This window comes from Bos taurus, chromosome 10 (assembly GCF_002263795.3).
Source record: "Bos taurus isolate L1 Dominette 01449 registration number 42190680 breed Hereford chromosome 10, ARS-UCD2.0, whole genome shotgun sequence".
Classification (NCBI taxonomy): Eukaryota; Metazoa; Chordata; class Mammalia; order Artiodactyla; family Bovidae; genus Bos; species Bos taurus.
Genome location: NC_037337.1, coordinates 72,129,580 through 72,150,118, shown reverse-complemented (window position 1 = coordinate 72,150,118; position 20,539 = coordinate 72,129,580). Strand labels below are relative to the sequence as shown.

The 20,539-nt window shown below is 40.1% G+C and overlaps 1 protein-coding gene across 2 annotated transcripts in view; it reads right to left on the bottom strand.

The window, feature by feature from the left end:
- The window catches only part of LRRC9 (leucine rich repeat containing 9), a 120,925-nt gene extending 119,391 nt beyond the window's left edge, over positions 1-1,534 (bottom strand). For both annotated transcript variants that reach the window (XM_024998076.2, XM_059890884.1), the window contains exon 1: positions 1,446-1,534. The gene's annotated coding sequence lies outside the window, so the exon portion shown is untranslated. The remainder of the gene's footprint in view (positions 1-1,445) is intronic.
- Between the last annotated feature and the right edge of the window lie 19,005 nt (positions 1,535-20,539).

Here is a 20,539-nt window from a genome sequence, read left to right as displayed (position 1 = left end):
TGAGAGTCCCTTGGACTGCAAGGAGATCCAACCAGTCCATCCTAAAGGAAATCAGTCCTGGGTGTTCATTGAAAGGACTGATGTTGAAGCTGAAACTCTAATACTTTAGCCACCTGATGCAAAGAGCTGACTCATTTTAAAAGACTCTGATGCCGGGAAAGATTGAGGGCAGGAGGAGAAGGGGACGACAGAGGATGAGATGGTTGGATGGCATCACCGACTTGATGGACATGGGTTTGGGTTGGCTCCAGGAGTTGGTTATGGACAGGGAGGCCTGGCATGCTGCAGTTCATGGGGTCGCTAAGAGTCAGACACAACTGAGTGACTAAGCTGAACTCCCCTTGCAAGGTATTCATGGTGTCCAAACTCTTAACTCCTGCCTACCTTTCAAGCTCATCAACTAAAAATTCCTGACAGCATCCCAGGCTCTGGCCACAACTATATTTCTCTGAATGACATGGGATATTTCTATACTTTGGCATATGCTGTTTCCCCTCCCTAACTTTCCCTTGACTTTATGGCATACTCCATATGCCTTTAAAAATTTAAATCAAGGGTCTTCTGTGTGAAGACTTTAATTCTGTCAGTATTATAATCATTCTCCTGCTCATAATTCCAATAAAGGCCAGAATATGGCACATATACAACACCTGTCCTCTGTACTGTGATACTTCCAGGTCTTTGTTCCTTACCAGGTTACATCACTGAGGGCAGGAACAATGACCCTATCACAGTGCCTGACACATGCTTGGTATTTGATAACAATTTATTGGATGGTTTGAATTAGTTGCCATGCCACAGGGTCCTATATGCTATAACTTAAAGAAATATTGGGTTGGCTAAAAAGTTTATTTGGGTTTTCCACAAGATGATACCAAAAGCATTTGGCCAACCCAATACCTTAAGTTTTACATGACTGGTCAGAGTAGAACAATAATTAGAGTTCAAAGGACCATGTTTCTGTCTGCCATGAGAGCTGGGGAGAGTGTCATTGTGAAAAAATCAAATTTCTTTTCTACAAACTAGAAGGCCTGTATGGTCAAATTGTTTCCTGCCTTGGGTATAAAGGGATCAGAATCCATCCATTATTACTGATGCACCAAACAAATGCCCTTCCAGTTCTAGGTGAGCGGTATCAAGGGTGTCCAAGGAGCACTTCGTTCTCTCAGTAAAGGCTGCACGGATGGCTGTGTGCCACCTTCCCTCTCCGTTTCCTCTTCAGCTTTGCCCCGGTAAACCTGACGGCCTCAGATAAAGTCACGTCACTGTCTCTCATTATTATCATCATCTCCACTGCACCATTACAAGGGTCTTTTGACCTCAACGTTGCTTTTCTCTTGTCTTCCTCCGGGTGTGGCCAGAGAGAGAGGCGAGGGGAGCAAAGACTCCTGGGCCTTGCCTAGAGGTGAGGTACTCCCAAAGGCCACCAGGTTATAGTCACTCACCTTATCCCAGAGACAGGATGGATTCCGGAGCAGTTGGAGACAGAGTAGAGTCCACTCCCGCCTCTTAATCCTGGTCCTGCAGCAGCAGGCTGGACACCCTCCCTTTCCTGGGGCCTGGTGTGTACACAACTGCCCGCTGCGGTTACCTAGGAAACCTGCTCTCCGCCTCCCGCGACCTCCGGGTGGGGAAGGGGTGAGAGGGGCGGGGAAAGCGGTGGCTGACCCGTTTCTGGATCACGTGGCGGCAAGCTACAACCAATCAGCAGAGGTAGGGGTCCATCCGGAAGCCCCCGCTGGTGCTCCTGGGAAATGGTGGGGAGGAGCGCCCGTCTCCGCGGGTCTTTTAGACTCTGCATGTGTCTTTTCACCCGCCTTCGCCAGATCACAGGCCCGCATGGGAAGCAACGACTTACAGCGGGGACCTAGTCGTTGCCTCTTCCAGTCCCGGCTGTTTCCCACTGAAAATCTTTGATCTTCGGGGTCTGGAAGCCCGGAGCCTCGCTGAACCTGAACCCCAAAGCGTGATGCTGTGATGTCACAAGGCGGCCAGACACCCGTATCAGGCCCTGATATCCCCACGCGCCCCTCGGTCCAAACGCCGGCGACCGCCGCTCTCCAGGAATGTACCTGACCGCAGCCGGAAGCCGCTGAGCGCAGAGCAAGCAGAATCGAAGGACAGCGCAGGCCAATCTAATGCCCTAGAGACCTCCAGAGAAGACCTGGACCCTCCAACGGTCTTCTTGTCGTTCGCCGACAGGCTTTTGAGAGTCGTTTAAGCACTCCAAAGTATACTGGTGGCCAAACTTTTACAAAATAAAGTAAAATTTAAAGAGGGAATGAGGAACTTTTAAGAGTGGGCTGAGAAATGAACTTAGGCAATCAAAGTAACTGCTGATCTCATTTCATTCTCTAGATAGGCGCTGTTCCACATGTTAGCCATTTAGCTACAGCCGCGTGAAAGGTGGCTTGTCGGAACTGAGATGTGCTATGAAACACACAATGTGTTTTGAAGACCTAGCATGAAAAATATATGTATTGATCACATGTTGAAATGATAAATAGTTTTCATATATTGGTTTACATGAAAATACTGTATTAAACTACTGGGGTTCTTTTACATTTTAAAAGCAGCAATTAGAAAATTTAAATTACCTATGTGATTTCTATTATGTTTCTGTTGGACAGCGCTATTATGTTTTTTGAGGTTATTTGTGTAGAATACTTACGACGTTCAGTTCATGCCAAATAGTGTCTGTAAGTTCTGTTTTCTGTCACCAGGTGGCTGCCTCATTCAATAGACTATATTTTAAAACTGCGTTCTCATGAAAAATATGAGTGCAGATATTTTACTATATTTTCATTTCAAATATTTTATTGTAATATTGACCGTTTGTAAACATACATAAACATAGAAAAATATAAATTTTACTTACATGTTTTTTATACCTCAGAAATTTCAGTTTGTCATTAACTAAAATTAATTAAAAGATTTGTGGTTTAGGAGTTTTAAAAAAGGACTAGAAAAATCTGATTCATATTATCATCTCTGAAAATCTAATTGAGCAAGATGACCTGACTATAGAGTGTAAAGACTAGATAACAATAGTTTCAATATCTAAATGTTTAGATTAAGCAATTGGATCAGAAATCAAAATCATCAACAGATGAATTCAGTTCAGTTCAGTCTCTCGGTCCTATGCTACTCTTTGCGACTCCATAGACTGCAGCACGTCAGGCTTCCCTGTCCATCACCAACTCCCGGAGCCTACTCAAACTCATGTCCATTGAGTCAGTGATGCCATCCAACCATCTCATCCTCTGTCATCCCCTTTTCCTCCTGCCTTCAATCTTTCCAGCATCAGGGGCTTTTCCAATGACTTGGTTCTTCACATCAGGTGGCCAAGTATTGGACCTTCAGCTTCAGCATCAGTCCTTCCAATGAATATTCAGGACTGATTTCCTTTAGGATGAACTGGTTGGTTCTCCTTGCAGTCCAAGGGACTCTCAGGAGTCTTCAGCACCACAGTTCGAAAGCATCAATTCTTCGGCACTCAGCTTTCTTTATAGTCCAACTCTCACATCCATACATGACTACTGGAAAAACCATAGTTTTGACTAGACAGACCTGTGTTGATAAAGTATTGTCTCTGCTTTTTAATATGCTGTCTAGGTTGGTCATAGCTTTTCTACCAAGGATCAAGCGTCTTTTAACTTCATGTCTGCAGTCACCATCTGCAGTGATTTTGGAGCACCAAAAAATAAAGTCAGCCACTGTTTCCACTGTTTCCCCATCTATTTGCCATGAAGTTCAGTGGCTGACTTTACTTTTGGGGGCTCCAAAATCACTCCAGATGGTGATTGCAGCCATGAAATTAAAAGACGCTTACTCCTTGGAAGGAAAGTTATGACCAACCTAGGCAGCATATTAAAAAGCAGAGACATTACTTTGTCAACAAAGGTCCATCTACTCAAGGCTATGGTTTTTCCAGTAGTCATGTATGGATGTGAGAGTTGGACTATAAAGAAAGCTGAGCACAGAAGAATTGAAGCTTTTGAACTGCAGTGTTGGAGAAGACTCTTGAGAGTCCCTTGGACTGCAAGGAGATCCAACTGGTCCATCCTAAAGGAGATCAGTCCTGGGTGTTCATTGAAAGGACTGATGTTGAAACTGAAACTCCAATATTTTGGCCACCTGATGTGAAGAGATGATTCATTTGAAGAGACCCTGATGTTGGGAAAGATTGAGGGCAGGAGGAGAAGGGGATGACAGAGGATGAGATGGTTGGATGGCATCACCAACTCAATGGACATGAGTTTAGATAAACTCCGGGAGTTGGTGATGGACAGGGAGGCCTGGTGTGCTGTGGTTCATGGGTTCGCAAAGAGTCTGACATGACTGAGCAACTGAACTGAACTGAACTGATGGCACCAGATGCCGTGATGTTAGTTTTCTGAATGTTGAGTTTTAAGCCTACTTTTTTCCATCTCCTCTTTCCCTTTCATCAAGAGGCTCTTTAGTTCTTTGCTTTCTGCCATAAGGGTGGTGTCATCTGCATATCTGAGGTTATTGATATTTCTCCCTGGCAATCTTGATTTTAGCTTGTGTTTTATCCAGCCCAGCATTTCTCATGATATACTCTGCATATAAGTTAAATAAGCAGGGTGACAGTATACAGCCTTGATGTACTCCTTTCCCAATTTGGAACCAGTATGTTGTTCCATGTCCAGTTCTGTTTCTTCTTGACCTGCATACAGATTTCTCAGGAGACAGGTCGGGTGGTCCGGTATTCCCATCGCTTTAAGAATTTTCCAGTTTGTTATGATCCACACAGTCAGAGGCTTTGGTGTAGTCAATAAAGCAGAAATAGATGTTTTTCTGGAACTCTCTTGCTTTTTGTTTGATCCATCAAATGTTGGCAATTTGATCTCTTGTTCCTCTGCCTTTTCTAAATCCAACTTGAACATCTGGGAGTTTACGGTTCATGGACTGTTGAAGCCTGGCTTGGAGAATTTTGAACATTACTTTGCTAGCATGAGATGTGAGTGCAATTGTACAGTAGTTTGAACATTTTTTGGCATTGCCTTTCTTTGGGATTGAAATGAAAAATTACCTTTTCCAGTCCTGTGGCCACTGCTGTTTTCCAGATTTGTTGGCTACTGAGTGCAGCACTTTCACAGCATCATCTTTTAGGATTTGAAATAGCTCAACTGGAATTCTATCACCTCCACTAGCCTTGTTCCTAGTTATGCTTTCTAAGGCCCACTTGACTTTGCATTACAGGATGACTGGCTCTAGGTGGGTGATCACACCATTGTGGTTATCTGGGTCATGAAGATCTTTTTTGTATAGTTCTTCTGTGTATTCTTACCACTTACCTCTTCTTTGTATCTTCTACTTCTGTTAGTTCCATACTATTTCTGACATTTATTGTGCTCATAAATGTTCCCTTGGTATCTCTAATTTTCTTGAAAAGATCTCTAGTCTTTCCCATTCTATTGTTTTCCTCTATTTCTTTGCATTGATCCCTGAGGGAGGCTTTCTTATCTCTCCTTGCTATTCTTTGGAACTCTGCATTCAGATGAGTATATCTTTCCTTTTCTCCTTTGCCTTTCACTTCTCTTCTTTTCTCAGCTATTTGTAAGGCCTCCTCAGACAACCATTTTCCCTTTTTGCATTTCTTTTTCTTGGGGATGGTCTTGATCACTGCCTCCTGTACAGTGTCACGAACCTCTGTCCATAGTTCTTCAGCACTCTATCAGATCTAATCCCTTGAATCTATTTGTCACTTCTACTGTATAATCATAAGAGATTTTACTTAGGTCATACCTGAATGGTCTAGTATTTTTCCTTACTTTCTTCAATTTAAGTCTGAATTTGGCAATAAGGAGTTCATGATTGGAGCCACAGTCACCTCCTGGTCTTGTTTTTGCTGACTATGTAGAGCTTCTTCATCTTTGGCTGCAAAGAATATAATCAATATGATTTCAGTATTGACCATCTGGTTATGTCCATGAGTAGAGTCTTCTCTTGTGTTGTTGGAAGAGGGTGTTCGCTATGACCAGTGCGTTCTCTTGGCAAAACTCTGTTAGCCTTTGACCTGCTTTGTTTTGTACTCCAAGGCCACATTTGCCTTTACTCCAGGTATCTCTTGACTTTCTGGTTTTGCATTCCAGTCCCCTATAATGAAAAGGACATCTTTTTTGTGTGTTAGTTCTACAAGGTCTTGTAGGTCTTCATAGAACCATTCAACTTCAGCTTCAGCTTCTTCAGGTGAATCATGTACATCAAACTTCTCGTTTTGGGAGATACAACTCTTTTGCATAACACAGGAGTTATCTACTTTGGATTGTTAGAAATCTGTGTGGCTTATCTAACCAGTAAAAGATTGGGAGAGAGCTAACAGTTTTCTTTATATTTTATAGATGACTAATTTTAAGAATGTTATTTCTAGGTAAAGGTCAAGGCTTTGGTCAGCAGTTGAGTCAGAGTTTACTATATGGCTGTGGACAGGTAACCACTGATAAGTTGCCAAGCTAAAGCCTTTGTCCTGAGCAATTCTTAAAGGAAGAATTGCCTGTTGTTAGCATATTCTGGATGCTATTTGGAGCAAAAGATGATTGCAGTTAAAACCAGAAGAAGAATGCAGAATCAGTGACCATTCTTGTTAATCACCTTTTCTCATTTTAAAGCTTCTTTATGATACAGTTTCATGTGTCTGTACAAGAAACAATAGAAATTGAAGCCATTAAAAGTCAAAATAAAACAGTCTAAGTGAAATAAGACTTTGCTTCATTCATCAGTCTGTTCATAACCCTAGACAAGGGCAAAAACATATAAATTTACATCTATTTATGGATAAAGGAATCTTGAACCTGAAAACAATTGGGAAGATATAGTACCACTGATTATGGCACACTTATCATGTCACCACTTGAATTAAAGAAGAATCATTTAAACAAAATAAAGATGAGTTTATAGACCTAAATAAGAAAATCTTTCTTAACTAAAATCTTGAATTGATGGTCAGAATGATTTCCTCCAAAGCCCTATTCTTACTGGTAATAGTGGATATATCTAATTACAATTTGGCTTTATAACATCTTCAAGTTTAATGCCAGAAAACAAAAAATCTGGAGATTTCAAATGCTATTATATTTATATATTTATATTCTTGTTGACATTTGATCCTTATGCAAATGAGTATTTTCCAGTTAATGATTTTTCAGATTATCTGTGAAAATTTGCTGTCACATGTTTGAGCTTGCTATATCATGAAAACATGAAGGTAGCACAATTTAGGATTTACTTTAGCAGTGGAAGAGATGATTATGTGGCAACATAAAGTCATCAGTTGGGGCCCTCTTATTACCAGTGTCTGGTAATGAATATATATGATTCAATTAAAAGGTAAGAGTTGTCCTGAAATAAAATTTTAATTAGACCAACATAATGCTGTTTCTGATGAGTCTATCTAAAAAAGTCATATAATCTCTGTCCATGATTTGTTGATATGTAATTAATGCACAAGCTTTTCTTAAAAGGCAGCTAGAATGGAATTGTAAAAAGGCACTTACTCTGCTTCAGATAACATAACCTCCTTATTTACCTTCCTCATTCTGTTTGTATTTAGATTTATGGTAGCAAATTGAAGGACAGTGAATTTAAGAAGAGATGGTCATCTTAATTCACTAGAGAGCTGATCAGCTCTTTGTGTGGGAGAATTCTTTCCTCTGCCTTCTTTCTTTTCAGACATGACTGAGCACACACACACAAACAGGCTCAGAAGGTTGACTGTATCCTCAGCTCACAGCACAGTATCATCATTTGTTCATATAAGGCTCTTATTTTATTTTATATACAGTTCCACCCCCATTCCAATAACAGGCATTAGTTTGATGTTTCTTTTAAAGCTTGAGTGGTGCATCAGAAAACAGGCAGTACTATTTTGTGTGTCTGTATTTTTTATGTAAAAGTTAGTGTGCTATAAATTGTATTTTATTTCTGTTTCCTTCAGTGCTATTTTAAGATTGATCCTTATTTCTGTATATCCATGTAGTTTGTTGCTGCTGTATTACATTATTCCATTATATACATCTATCATGTTTTTATTTGTTTCCCTAGTGATGGGCATCTAGGTTGACTATAGTAAGCAATGTGATATTGAACATCCTTGTAATTATTTTCTGAAGGACATTTTCTCTGGGATATATGCCAGGAATAGAATTATTGTTTTGCCTTTTGCCTCCAATAATTCTAAATTATTGGACTTCACTAAATACCATCTGAGAACTTTCTAGAATGGCTGGCCCAGATTTCCCTTCCACCAAAAGTGCTTGAGAATTCTCATTCCCCTTTATGGGGAAACACAATTAAACCCCAAATCTCTTGGCAGCTCAGAAAACCTCTCCACAGAGGTAGAAAGCAAAGCAAACAGTTTTATTACTAAATAAACATTAAACCAGAATATGATTTGTATCACAGGAAATCCCCTGCAAAGATGGCAGATGGAAATAAACGTAATCCTTTTATATTGCCAGGCAGATACAAGCCGTCCCCTGCACGCTTTCAGGTGATTAGCGAGGCCTCCGACAAGAGGACATGACAACACCGTTTGCTGGTGTTCGTCCTTCATTCTCCTGGTGACTGGAATGGCCGTCTGTGTTAGCCAGTGGGCTTTATCCAAAGAGGAAAACTCGTGTCTTTATGAAAGAAGGTAGTTTTGGAGCAAGGCATCTGCTGAAGTTAACTCTTACTCTCCCACAGAAACTGGGAGATAGCAGTGCTATGAAGAAAGACTCTGTCTTCAATCAAACTTTCCTGACTGCCCCGAATCCTCTCTGAAGAGGCCTCACACTTGAGATTGTTCTTGGCCCTGTAAGACCAATTTTAGCAAGAATCCTGCTGGCTCATCCTAGTGGAAAATCTTCTAACCATGATATCTGATTAAATTCCTCCTTCCACCCCACCCCTCCCCCAACCTCAATACCTTACCATCCTGGCCTGCCTTCCTTAATAATTCCATAAAATCTTTTTAGCCAGAAAACAAGTTATCTGTGATGTTTCCTTTAAGTAATTTTTTATCCACAAACCCCTCTTCACCTTGCTTCTTGGCTGTAAGTCCCCACTGACCCTTGTTGTATGCAGAATGGAACTCTGTACTCAGGTCTCTCTTCCCCTATTCCAATAGTTCCTGCATAAAATATACCTTCACCACTTTAACTTTTGTCTGGCTTTTGTGTCCTTTCACACTATATTCCTTGATTCCATTTCAAAAAGATGGATCTCAGGTCCTTGAGAAAGACATTCCTGGGTTATAAAGTTGGCAAAAGGCTTAGGTTTTTAAAAGAAACAAAGAATTTGCAATTACAAGTATTCTAAAGAAATGCACTAAAAGAAAAGGGAGAGAGAAGAAGCTCTTTACCATTTTTATAACAGGGAAAATTAAAATTTTCTTCTTTCTGGATTTCTATTTACTCTTACACGCATATCTTTGCTGAATGTTTAACGTCTGCCTCCACCACTACACTTTGAGCTCTGGGAGGGCAAGAATCACATCTCTCTCATTTCCCGTTGTGTCCACAGCACCTAGCTTAGGGGCTGTCACACAGCGAGTGCCCAAGAAAGATTTGTAGAATGTATGAATACTAAGTAATGTGCCAAGAGCTTTATATAAATAATCACTTATTTTTATCATTTTGGTTTAATTGGCCTACAACACCCATAGCATCCTATCTCTCCTACACTTGGGGAAAACAGGAAGTTAATAATTTTGTTTTTGTCCACAAACTTACAGGAAATTCCAAGTTTCCTCCACTTTAAGCAAACTAAATGCTGTATGACACTGTGATTTATAAAATCCAAATTTATAATAATAGTTTACTCTAAATGTCTAACTCCTTTCTCTGGAATTGTCCCTCCAAAATTCAAGTCCATGTGGAACTTCACAATATGCCCCTATTTGGATTTAGATTCTTCATAGATGTAATTAAGATGAGGTTATACTGGATTTGAAGAACACCTGAATCCAATGACTGTGTCCTTGTAAGGATGTCATGTGAAGACACAGACACACAGAGAGAAAAGCATGTGAGACAGAAGCAGAGATTAGAGTTAGGTAGCTGCAAGCCAAGGAGAGTATCTTCCCTAAAGTTACACATACAGGAAGGGATGCAGAACAGGACTTGACCCAAGATACAGAAATAACATTAGAGTTGAGGGCAGAGCCAAGTTTGAGTCAGACAGAGACAAGAAGGGTATAACTGCCTCCATCTTTTGTTTGAAGCAGGTTAAATCATACTAAAGCCCTCTACACATTAGGACCATCTTGTCTTTCCTAATTTCTACCCCAGTTGGTCCAGCTCATCTCCTTTTATTTCTACCACCATTGTCTTAATTCAAGGTGCAGTTTTTTTGTTTTTACTAATAGCCTCTAAATTGTTTTCCAGCCACTCATATTTATCTGGGCTTCACTGGTGGCTCAGTGGTGAAGAATCCACCTGCCAATGCAGGAGGTGTGTGTTCCATCCCTGGTGTAGGAAGATTACCTGGAGTAGGAAATAGCTACCCACTCCAGTATTCTTGCCTGGGAAATCTCATGGACAGAGGAGCCTGACTGGCTACAATCCACAGGATTGCAGAGTTGGATACAACTGAGCAACTGAGCATGAACAAGCACGAATCTTTGTCCACTAGCCCATCTTCCTCATCCAGGTTTATGGATTTTAAAAAACAGATCTGATAAAATCATGCTTTAATAGATCTCCCACACATCATCCTTTACATGTCTTTTCATTTGTGCATTCAAATATTTATTGAACTTCTTCTGTGAGTCAAGCACTCTTCTAGACACTGCTGCTGCTGCTGCTAAGTAGCTGCAGTCGTGTCTGACTCTGTGCGACCCCATAGACGGCAGCCCACCAGGCTCCCCCATCCCTGGGATTCTCCAGGCAAGAACACTGGAGTGGGTTGCCATTTCCTCCTCCAATGCATGAAAGTGAAAAGTGAAAGTGAAGTCGCTCAGTCATGTCTGACTCTTAGCGACCTCATTGACTGCAGCCCACCAGGCTCCTCCGTCCATGGACGTTTCCAGGCAAGAGTACTGGAGTGGGGTGCCGTTGCCTTCTCTGCTTCTAGACGCTAAAGACACAGTAAACAAAATAGGTTAAAATATCTATCTTTATGTGACTTGCATTCTAATGGATAAATGACAAAATATATAGCAAGTTAGCTAGAGATAAGTGCTAAGAAGTAAAGAAGAGAAAAGAGGTAAGATACGTGTGTGTATGTAATCTCAAATTGGATGTCCAGGGAAGGCCAATATCAGTGGATGATATTTGAGTAATGACTAGAAGGAGGTGAGGCATGAGTCATGATGTCTGGGATACAGTGTTGAATGTAGGGTTTAAAAGAGGATGATTCTGAGGCTTTGATCTGAGTAATTATAGAAAAGACATGGCATTTTATGAAATGGGAAAGTGCAAATGAAAACAGGTTTTAAGCGTGGGGTGATATTAAAGCATAGACTTGGATATTTTAGGTTTGAGATTCCTATAAGAAATGCAAGTAGAGAAGCTAAGTAGAAAGCTGGGCTTGAGTCTGGAGTTCAGGACAGAGGTCCAGGGTGGAAATACAAATACGGGTGTTATCAGCCTAAAGATGGTATTTAGAGTCATTAGACTGAATTAAATTTCCAAAAGAGTAGGTGTGGGTAGAAAAGAAGTTGAAGGCCTAAGCTGTGGGACACTTGAATATTTAAGTTAAGGGAGATGAGAAAGAACCACCAAAGACTAAGAATCTTAGCCCAAAAGTGGGAAGAAATAGATCCAAATGACAGAAACTGAGTAATGACAGATCAAGGAAGAGGAAGTCCAAGAATTGAGGTCACTGATGCTACCAAAAAGACAGTTTCTGCAGAGTGGGTTCAAGAAGAATGGAAGGAAAGAAGTTGGAGATCATGCATATTACATAAAATTCTTTCAAGGAGTTTTGCTATAAAAGGAAGAAGAGAAATGGGGCATACACTAGAGGAGGAGTAGGGTAAATAAAGATATTTTTCAAGATGGGAGAATAACAGCAATCTTTTATGCTAATGAGAGTGATGCAACGGGAACCAAAAAGTATCCAGAAGATAGAGGGAGAGGTTGCAGCAATATCTTTGAGGAGTTGAGAGAAAGTGGGTATGCACAGGTTACAGGGTTAGTCCTGGCTAAGAGCCTGGATAGGAGATCGGGTAGAGTGAATTGGTACAGCAGCAGGTAGGTATGTACAGATGGTAGTGGAGGTGTGTTGAAGCCCTCTTCCCATGGTTTCAGTTTTCTCAGCGAAGAGAAAGAAGGTCACCTGAGAGTAAGAACTTGGAAAGGTGTTGAGGTTTGATGAAAGAGGAAAAAGTGTGATGTAACGATCCAGGTGAGTGAGTGGACTAGGACAATGGCATATGATTGCCTAAGAGCATTAGTTTTCATGAGTTTAATGATCAGGAATGTAAGTGACTTGTCAGTGTGGTTGTGATTTTTCTCCATCCACGGTCAGCTGTGTGTGTGCTAACACAGAAGTTAAGAGTTGAATTTGGCTAAAGGAAAGTGGGCAGATACCTTGAGAGTGTATTCACAGGAAGGTTGATAGTGATTAATCTTGGAATTGAAGCTGAGTGTGGAAGAAAGTGACTTCATGAAGAAGGTAAAGGGATAAAAGTGGTAGGATCTATGGATTATGTAAACCAGTGGGGCCACACAAGAAAACCTCAAACTTTTAGCACTTCATATAATACAAGCTCAAATTACCTCTTGCTTCCTCATCCCCAAACCATATTTGGAAGCAATTTTTCCATCTGTATCAAACTTACCATTTCCAGAATGCTGCATGGCCTTGCACCACATTAACCTTTTGTATCCACTAGTTCCTAGGCCTCAAATGCTTTTTCCCCCTTTCTGCTTGCCTATCCTACGGATCTATTTCAGCACCTTCGCTCAATACCCCAGGAGAGTAAGCTGTTCTTTCTTCCCCAGCTTTCACCCAGATCTTGGTTACGCTTCCATTACAGATGTAGTACATTTATTTACAGTGAATCTCTTCAACCAGACTGTGATCTTTATGAATCAGGGCTACGTCTCATTTATCCTTGCTTTCCTCTGGACAGGTTTAACAAAGTAGAAATAATGCCTGAATGAATGAATAAGTGAATGTACACCAGCAGAGTAAAGAACTACCACCTCAGTTGAAACCAAAATAGACTGCAAACTTTTGATTGTTTGCAAACCTGTTTATTACAATCTCTCACGAAATGTTTTTAAGATTCTAAGGACTTATCCCAGAGAATACCATTCAGTAGATTTAGACTGAGATTTACAAATTTATGTTTTAAAAAGCTTTCCAGATGCTGTTAGTAATCAGTCATGTGAGATGTTGTTGTTTTAGTCGCTAAGTCAGGTCCGACCCTTTTGAGACCCCATGGACTGTAGCCCACCAGGCTCCTCTGTCCATGGAATTTCCCAGACAAGAATTCTGGAGTGGATTGCCATTTCCTTCTCCTAGGGATCTCCCCAACCTAGTGATTGAACCCATGTCTCCTGCATTGGCAGGCAGATTTTTACCATTGAGCCACTAGGGAAGCACCATGTTGAGATACCTTGGCTAATCACCAAGATCTAAGCAGAAGCTGATTTGATGATGAAGAAACTAGCTTCTTATCTCTTCATTTTCCTTAGAAAGAAAAAAATACAAGAATCCTTCATAAAAATGTCCATCGTTCCCCTTTTTTCCCCCCTCAAAACTGGTAAAAAACTTAACACTAAGATGATAGTTAGTATAATACTAAGAATTGATAGGATAACACTTCTCCCAGGAAAAAATTCCTTTTGTGGCACAATTTTAGGTTTCTGAAAAAATATATATTTTGACAAGAGAGTTTATTAACCTGGAATCTTTTCATGTTAAATGAAGAAAACCTAATTCAAACCTTTAAGAAAACTAAAAAAAAATGTTGACCTTTACAAGCAACAGGTCAAATGTCCAGGGGTAGGAATAGGTTTAGGCAAAGCTACACATCCAGGATTCATTCAAATGAAAATATGTGGACTCAATTTCTCCATCAATCTAATCTATTTTAATCAGCTTCATTTTTGGAGAGGAGCATCTCCACATAGCACCATCTGCCAGCTTAAGCACCCTAATGGAAGGATGGTGCCTTTTTCCTACCTCTTTCAACACAAGTTCTGATATTCATTGATTGATATGATCTAACTTGGGTCCCTGCTCAACTACAGTGCTCTGATTGGCCTGGGCTGAGGAGTGGGGTTCCTACCAGAATGTTGAATGCTGGGAAGGTGAAAACAGATATGCACTGAAGAGAGAGTGGCTGTCCTCATAACCTTTATATCACAACATGTACATAAACATTAGCCCAGATACCCTAAACCAGGTCTCCTTTGACTCTGTATAGATTTATCCTCATTTCTTTTCCATCTATAGTATTTTACAATAAACTATTTGAGAAGTTAAGAGAACAAATGTGAGAATCCACCCCCCTACTCCACTCCCAGTCTCCCACAGGAGATTTGCTCTGGATTTCACCCATTTGTGCCCCAGACTAGAGGGAGGCAGCAAATTTGCCTAAGTGAATCACCTGAATAGACTCAAATTTTCCCTTGAGTGGGATCTAGCAAGATCTGTTGGGAATAGGGGATATACAGATAGACAACCATTCCCCTAATGACTTTCCAGTATTAAAGCTGGTATTTTAATCTCCAATTATCTCATGCCTATTTCCCAGTTGGTTCCAATCTTGGGAAGAAAGAAAGACATATTATTTATTTCCTTTTTAAAGCATGATTCTATGGTTTGGGTTAAGTGTTCAATTCAGTTCAGTCGCGTCTGACTCTTTGCGACACCATGAACCGCAGCACACCAGGCCTCCCTATCCATCACCGACTCCCAGAGTTTACCCAAACCCATGTGTTGGTGATACCATCCAACCATCTCATCCTCCATTGTCCCCTTATCCTCCTGCCCTCAATCTTTCCTAGCATCAGGGTCTTTCCCAATGAGTCAGCTCTTCACATCAGGTGGCCAAAGTATTGGAGTTTCAGCTTCAACATCAGTCCTTTCAATGAACACCCAGGACTGATTTCCTTTAGGATGGACTGGTTGGATCTCCTTGCAGTCCAAGGGACTCTCAAGAGTCTTCTCCAACACCACAGTTCAAAAGCATCAATTCTTCTGCACTCAGCTTTCTTTATAGTCCAACTCTCATATCCATACATGACCAGTGGAAAAACCATAGCCTTGACTAGACCTTTGTTGGCAAAGTAATGTCTCTGCTTTTGAATATGCTATCTAGGTTGGTCATAACTTTCCTTCCAAAGAGTAAGCGTCTTTTAATTTTATGGCTGCAGTCACCATCTACAGTGATTTTGGAGCCCAGAAAAATAAAGTCAGCCACTGTTTCCACCGTTTCCCCATCTATTTGCCATGAAGTGATCGGACCAGATGCCATGATCTTAGTTTTCTGAATGTTGAGCCAGCTTTTTCACTCTCCTCTTTCACTTTCATCAAGAGGCTCTTTAGTTCTTCTTCACTTTCTGCCATAAGGGTGGTGTCATCTGCATATCTGAGGTTATTGATATTTCTCCCGGCAATCTTGATTCCAGCTTGTGCTTCCTCCAGCTCAGCATTGCTCATGATGTACTCTGCATGTAAGTTAAATAAGCAGGGTGACAATATACAGCCTTGACGTACTCCTTTTCCTATTTGGAACCAGTCTGTTGTTCCATGTCCAGTTCTAACTGTTGCTTCCTGACCTACATACAGGTTTCTCAGGAGACAGGTCAGGTAGTCTGGTATGCCCATCTCTTTCAGAATTTTCCACAGTTTATTGTGATCCACACAGTCAAAGGCTTTGGCATAGTCAATAAAGCAGAAATAGATGTTTTTCTGGAACTCTCTTGCTTTTTCCATGATCCAGCGGATGTTGGCAATTTGATCTCTGGTTCCTCTTCCTTTTCTAAAACCAGCTTGAACATCTGGAAGTTCATGGTTCATGTATTGCTGAAGCCTGGCTGGAGAACTTTGAGCATTACTTTCCTAGCGTGTGAGATGAGTGCAATTGTATGGTAGTTTGAGCATTCTTTGGCATTGCCTTTCTTTGGGATTGGAATGAAAACTGACCTTTTCCAGTCCTGTGGCCACTGCTGAGTTTTCCAAATTTACTGACATATTGAGTGCAGCACTTTCACAGCCTCGTCTTTTAGGATTTGAAATAGCTCAACTGGAATTCCATCACCTCCACTAGCTTTGTTCATAGTGATGCTTCCTAAGGCTCACTTGACCTCACATTCCAGGATGTCCGGCTCTAGGGGAGTGTGAGTGATCACACCTTCATGATTATTGGGTCGTGAAGATCTTTTTTGTACAATTCTTCTGTGTATACTTGCCACCTCTTCTTAATATCTTCTGCTTCTGTTAGGTCCCTACCATTTCTATCCTTTATTGAGCCCCATCTTTGCATGAAGTGTTCCCTTGTTACCTCTAATTTTCTTGAGTACTTTTGTCTAATCCAAATATTTGAAATTTAAAATGAATACTAACACTGATAAAAAACAGAGTATTCCATTAGTCAGAATAAGGAGATCTTTTTTCTTATTATTATTTTGGTAAGGTGAAAGTGTGCTGTATTGTTACTACCGGCCTATCTCTTAGCCGCATGTACACAAAGATGACAGTATCTATAGAAATTAGAGCCAGGCTATATTGAAACTCTTGATTTGCTTTACAAACCATGACTAATGTGCACGTTCGTGCAGACAAAAGGTCTTGGAAAGAGATGTAGCACTGCTATTAAATACAGAGAACTCTGAGACAATTACTGGTTGTGGCCAGCACCACTTTTCAGACTACACCAGAATGATCATTATATAAGCCAACCTGCAAACACAACACCTGGTAGAAGCAGAATTTCAATCATACAAATATAAGATAAACACCAAGCTGAGCACTACATTGTAATTAACTTTAAATGACCCTCCACTCAGATCTAGGACCTCAAAAATAAGCCATTCATGTCCTTGAAAACACTAGTAACATGCAGTAAAAGCTAATAAATATATAATGTTAATGTCTCACATGTGTTTTCATTTGTGTAAGCCTCCTGGTGGCTCAGCGACAAAGAATCTGCCTGTCAATGCAAGAGGCAAGGGTTTGATCCCTGGGTTGGGAAGATCTGAAGAAAGAAATGGCAACTCACTCCAGTATTCTTAAGTCCCATGGACAGAGGAGCCTGGCAGGCTATAGTCCGTGGGGTTGCAAAAGAGTCAGACACAGTTTGGTGACTAAACAACAACATTTATACATATATTGAGGAATTTTACCTAAGATAGTGGGTTTTGTATCAGAGTTGTTAAAATGTTTGTGCTTATGAGAACTTGGCCATTTAGTTCACCTTTTATCTTAAAACAGAGTCACATTAAAACCATCCCAGGGACTTCCCAGGCAGTCTAGTGGTTAAGCCTCTGTACTTCCACTGCAGGAGGCACAGGTTTGATCCCTGGTCAGAGAACTAAGATCCCACATACTGATGCCAATCCTGCATGCTGTGTGGCATGGCTAAAAAAAAAATAGTAAAAAGAAAAATCACCCTAGATACTTTTTATTTAAAAAATATGCTAGCAATCTTCCAGAACCCTGTTTATCCCCAAACCTGGCCTAAATCTAAAAGGCTATAAACTCTACCTTTTGTTGCCTTTTTTTTAATCTTCAGTGAATATAGCTACTGAACCCTATGTTTAAAAGTTTATATTTTATTATAGATCAATTCTGTTTATTAGAAATAAAATGTGGGTCATATATGTAATTTTATTTTTATTTATTTATTTTATTATTAAAATAAAGTTGGTTTACAATATTATATTAGTTTCAGTTGTACAACATAGTGATTCAACATTTTTATAGATTATACTCCATTTAAAGTTATTACAAAATAATGACTCTGTTTCCATGTGTTATACAATATATCCTTGTTGCTTATCTATTTTGTACACAGTTCTTTGTATCTCTTAGTCTCATATGCATATATTTAATTTTAAATGCTCTACTAGCCATAGCAAAAAAGTAAAAAGAAATAGGTAAAATGAATATTTTTACAATATTTACTAAATCACATTTATTATCATCAGAAAATCTTTTTTAAAATTGAAGAATAATATACATACAGCATTTTATTAGTTTCAGATGTACAATGTAATGATCTGATATTTGTATGTATTATGAAATGATCACCGCAGGAAGTCTAGTTAATATCCATCATCATACTCAGTTACAGAATATTTTTCTTTTGATGAAAGCTTTTAAGATTTACCCTCATAGCCACTTTTAAATATGCAATGCAGCATTATTAACTACAGTTGCCATGTGATGCATTACTTCCTCATTACTTATTTATTTCATAACTAGAAGTTTGTACTTTAGACTCCATTTACCCTTTCACTGCACCTCCCCTCATCCTCCACCTCTGGCAACCACCAATCTGTTCTCTATATCTTTGCTTAGCATGATGCCTGAAGGTTCAATCCTTGTTGTCACAGATGGCAAGACTTTATTCTTTTTCATGGCTCAATTATATATATATGTATATATATGTATATTATATACTTCCCTGTTGGCTCAGCAGTAAAGAATCTACCTGCCAATGCAGGAGACACAGGTTTGATACCTGAGTCTGGAACATGGATTGACCTTAGAAAATTGAAAATTCTTAGTAAGACTCTACTGTATATATTGAAAATGATCACCACTTAGTAGATTCTTACTACTATAGAAGAAAAGGAAATGGATAATAAGGAGGAAATTAATAGTCTTTATTTCAAGAGGGTCTTTGAAAGCTCAATAGGTTTTTGAGGAGATTATCTTAAATATACTCATCACTGTTTGAAAGTGGAATAAGACATCTTTAGGGTTATATCTGCATGCGAGGTCGCTTCAGTCATCTCCAACTCTTTGTGACCCTATGCACTGGAGCCCACCAAGCTTCCCTGGAGGTCCATGGGATTCTCTAGGCCAGAATACTGGAGTGGGTTGCCATGCCCTTCTCCAGGGGATCTTCCTGATCCAGGGATCGAACCTGTGTCTCTTGTGTCTCCTGCATTGGCAGGTGGGTTCTTTACCACTAGTGCCAGCTGGGAAGCCCAGGGTTATATCTACTTTGATAGAATTAACCAGTAAATTTGTTAATTTACTGGCAAATCTACTGACGTTTAATGTTTCAGAAGATAGAGATGCAAATGGGTTATGTGACCCTAGAATTATAACAGTATGGAGAGCTGGAACTATGGTTGTGTAACACTCAGAGAGGCTTCTGCCACAGTAGAAAGGTCCCCTCGATCTAGGTTTATAACCAGATCACTTGATGTGACTTTTCTTATTCCAGCTTCCCAATCTTGTATTCTTATGTGCACATATTTAAATGCCTAGTTATTTGAGTTGTTGTGTGTTCAAGAAATGCATTAAATCCAAAATTTCTCTAAATGTGGACTAATTTCTAGATTTAAAATGGGCTAAATGGAGGGAGGACTCTATTTCTCCTTCTTTGGCAAGTTTACTTTTTTACCATTTAATCATTTTGTCTTCCTAAATATCTATAAATATCCAGAAGGAAAGGACCTATGTTTTATTGTTTTTGTGTTTGCCAGACGCAACTTTAGTAGAGTATTTGAATAAGCAGATGTTTGATATTTTTAACTAAAATGCTACTGCTGCTCTAAGGCTATGAAATCTAAGGCAAATATCCAAGGATCAAGATTACAGAAATACAAAAAACTCAAAGCCATACTCTTCCTGCTTTTCTTCAAAAAATAGTTTGCCTACTTTCTCAAGATACTTTCTAACAGTTGAAATAAAAATTTTCTCATCCTCCCTCCCACAATCATAGTCTTAACTTCTGATCCAACAAAAAGCATCACTGTTTCTAGAAAATTCTTTAAATTGTGTGGAGACTTGAAGCCTGATGATAAGTAAATGGGTTTCCAGCTGAGGTTTTATGGCACCTTGGAGTGACTTCAATAATCTAAACAGTTACAGCAAAAATCTCAAAATGAATTTACTTTAATTTAATAAATGAATGCATTAGTAGACAGTTTAGGTTTGTCTAAGAAAGGGCTTCCCTGGTGGCTCAGAGGTTAAAGCGTCTGCCTGGAATGCGGGAGACCTGGCTTCGATCCCTGTGTCGGAAAGATCCCCTGGAGAAGGAAATGGCGACCCACTCCAGTACTCTTGCCTGGAGAATCCCATGGAGGGAGGAGCCTGGTAGGCTACAGTCCATGGGGTCGCAAAGAGTCGGACACGACTGAGCGACTTCACTCACTCACTCACTCAAGAAAGGGAAGGAGAGAGGTACCAGCCAGGGGAAATAAAATGTCAAGCAATCAAATAAATGGGAAGGAAACACCATGTCAGATGGAGTCCTACTGTAGTTTTGCCCACTAGACTGGGTGGCTGTAAGGGGACAGGGTCTCTCTCGGTCTTCTCCTGCCTTCAGGTCTCAGGAGCACACTTACCACACAGTGGTTACTCAACATGTGTGTTGTGAAATGAAGAACAGTTAAGA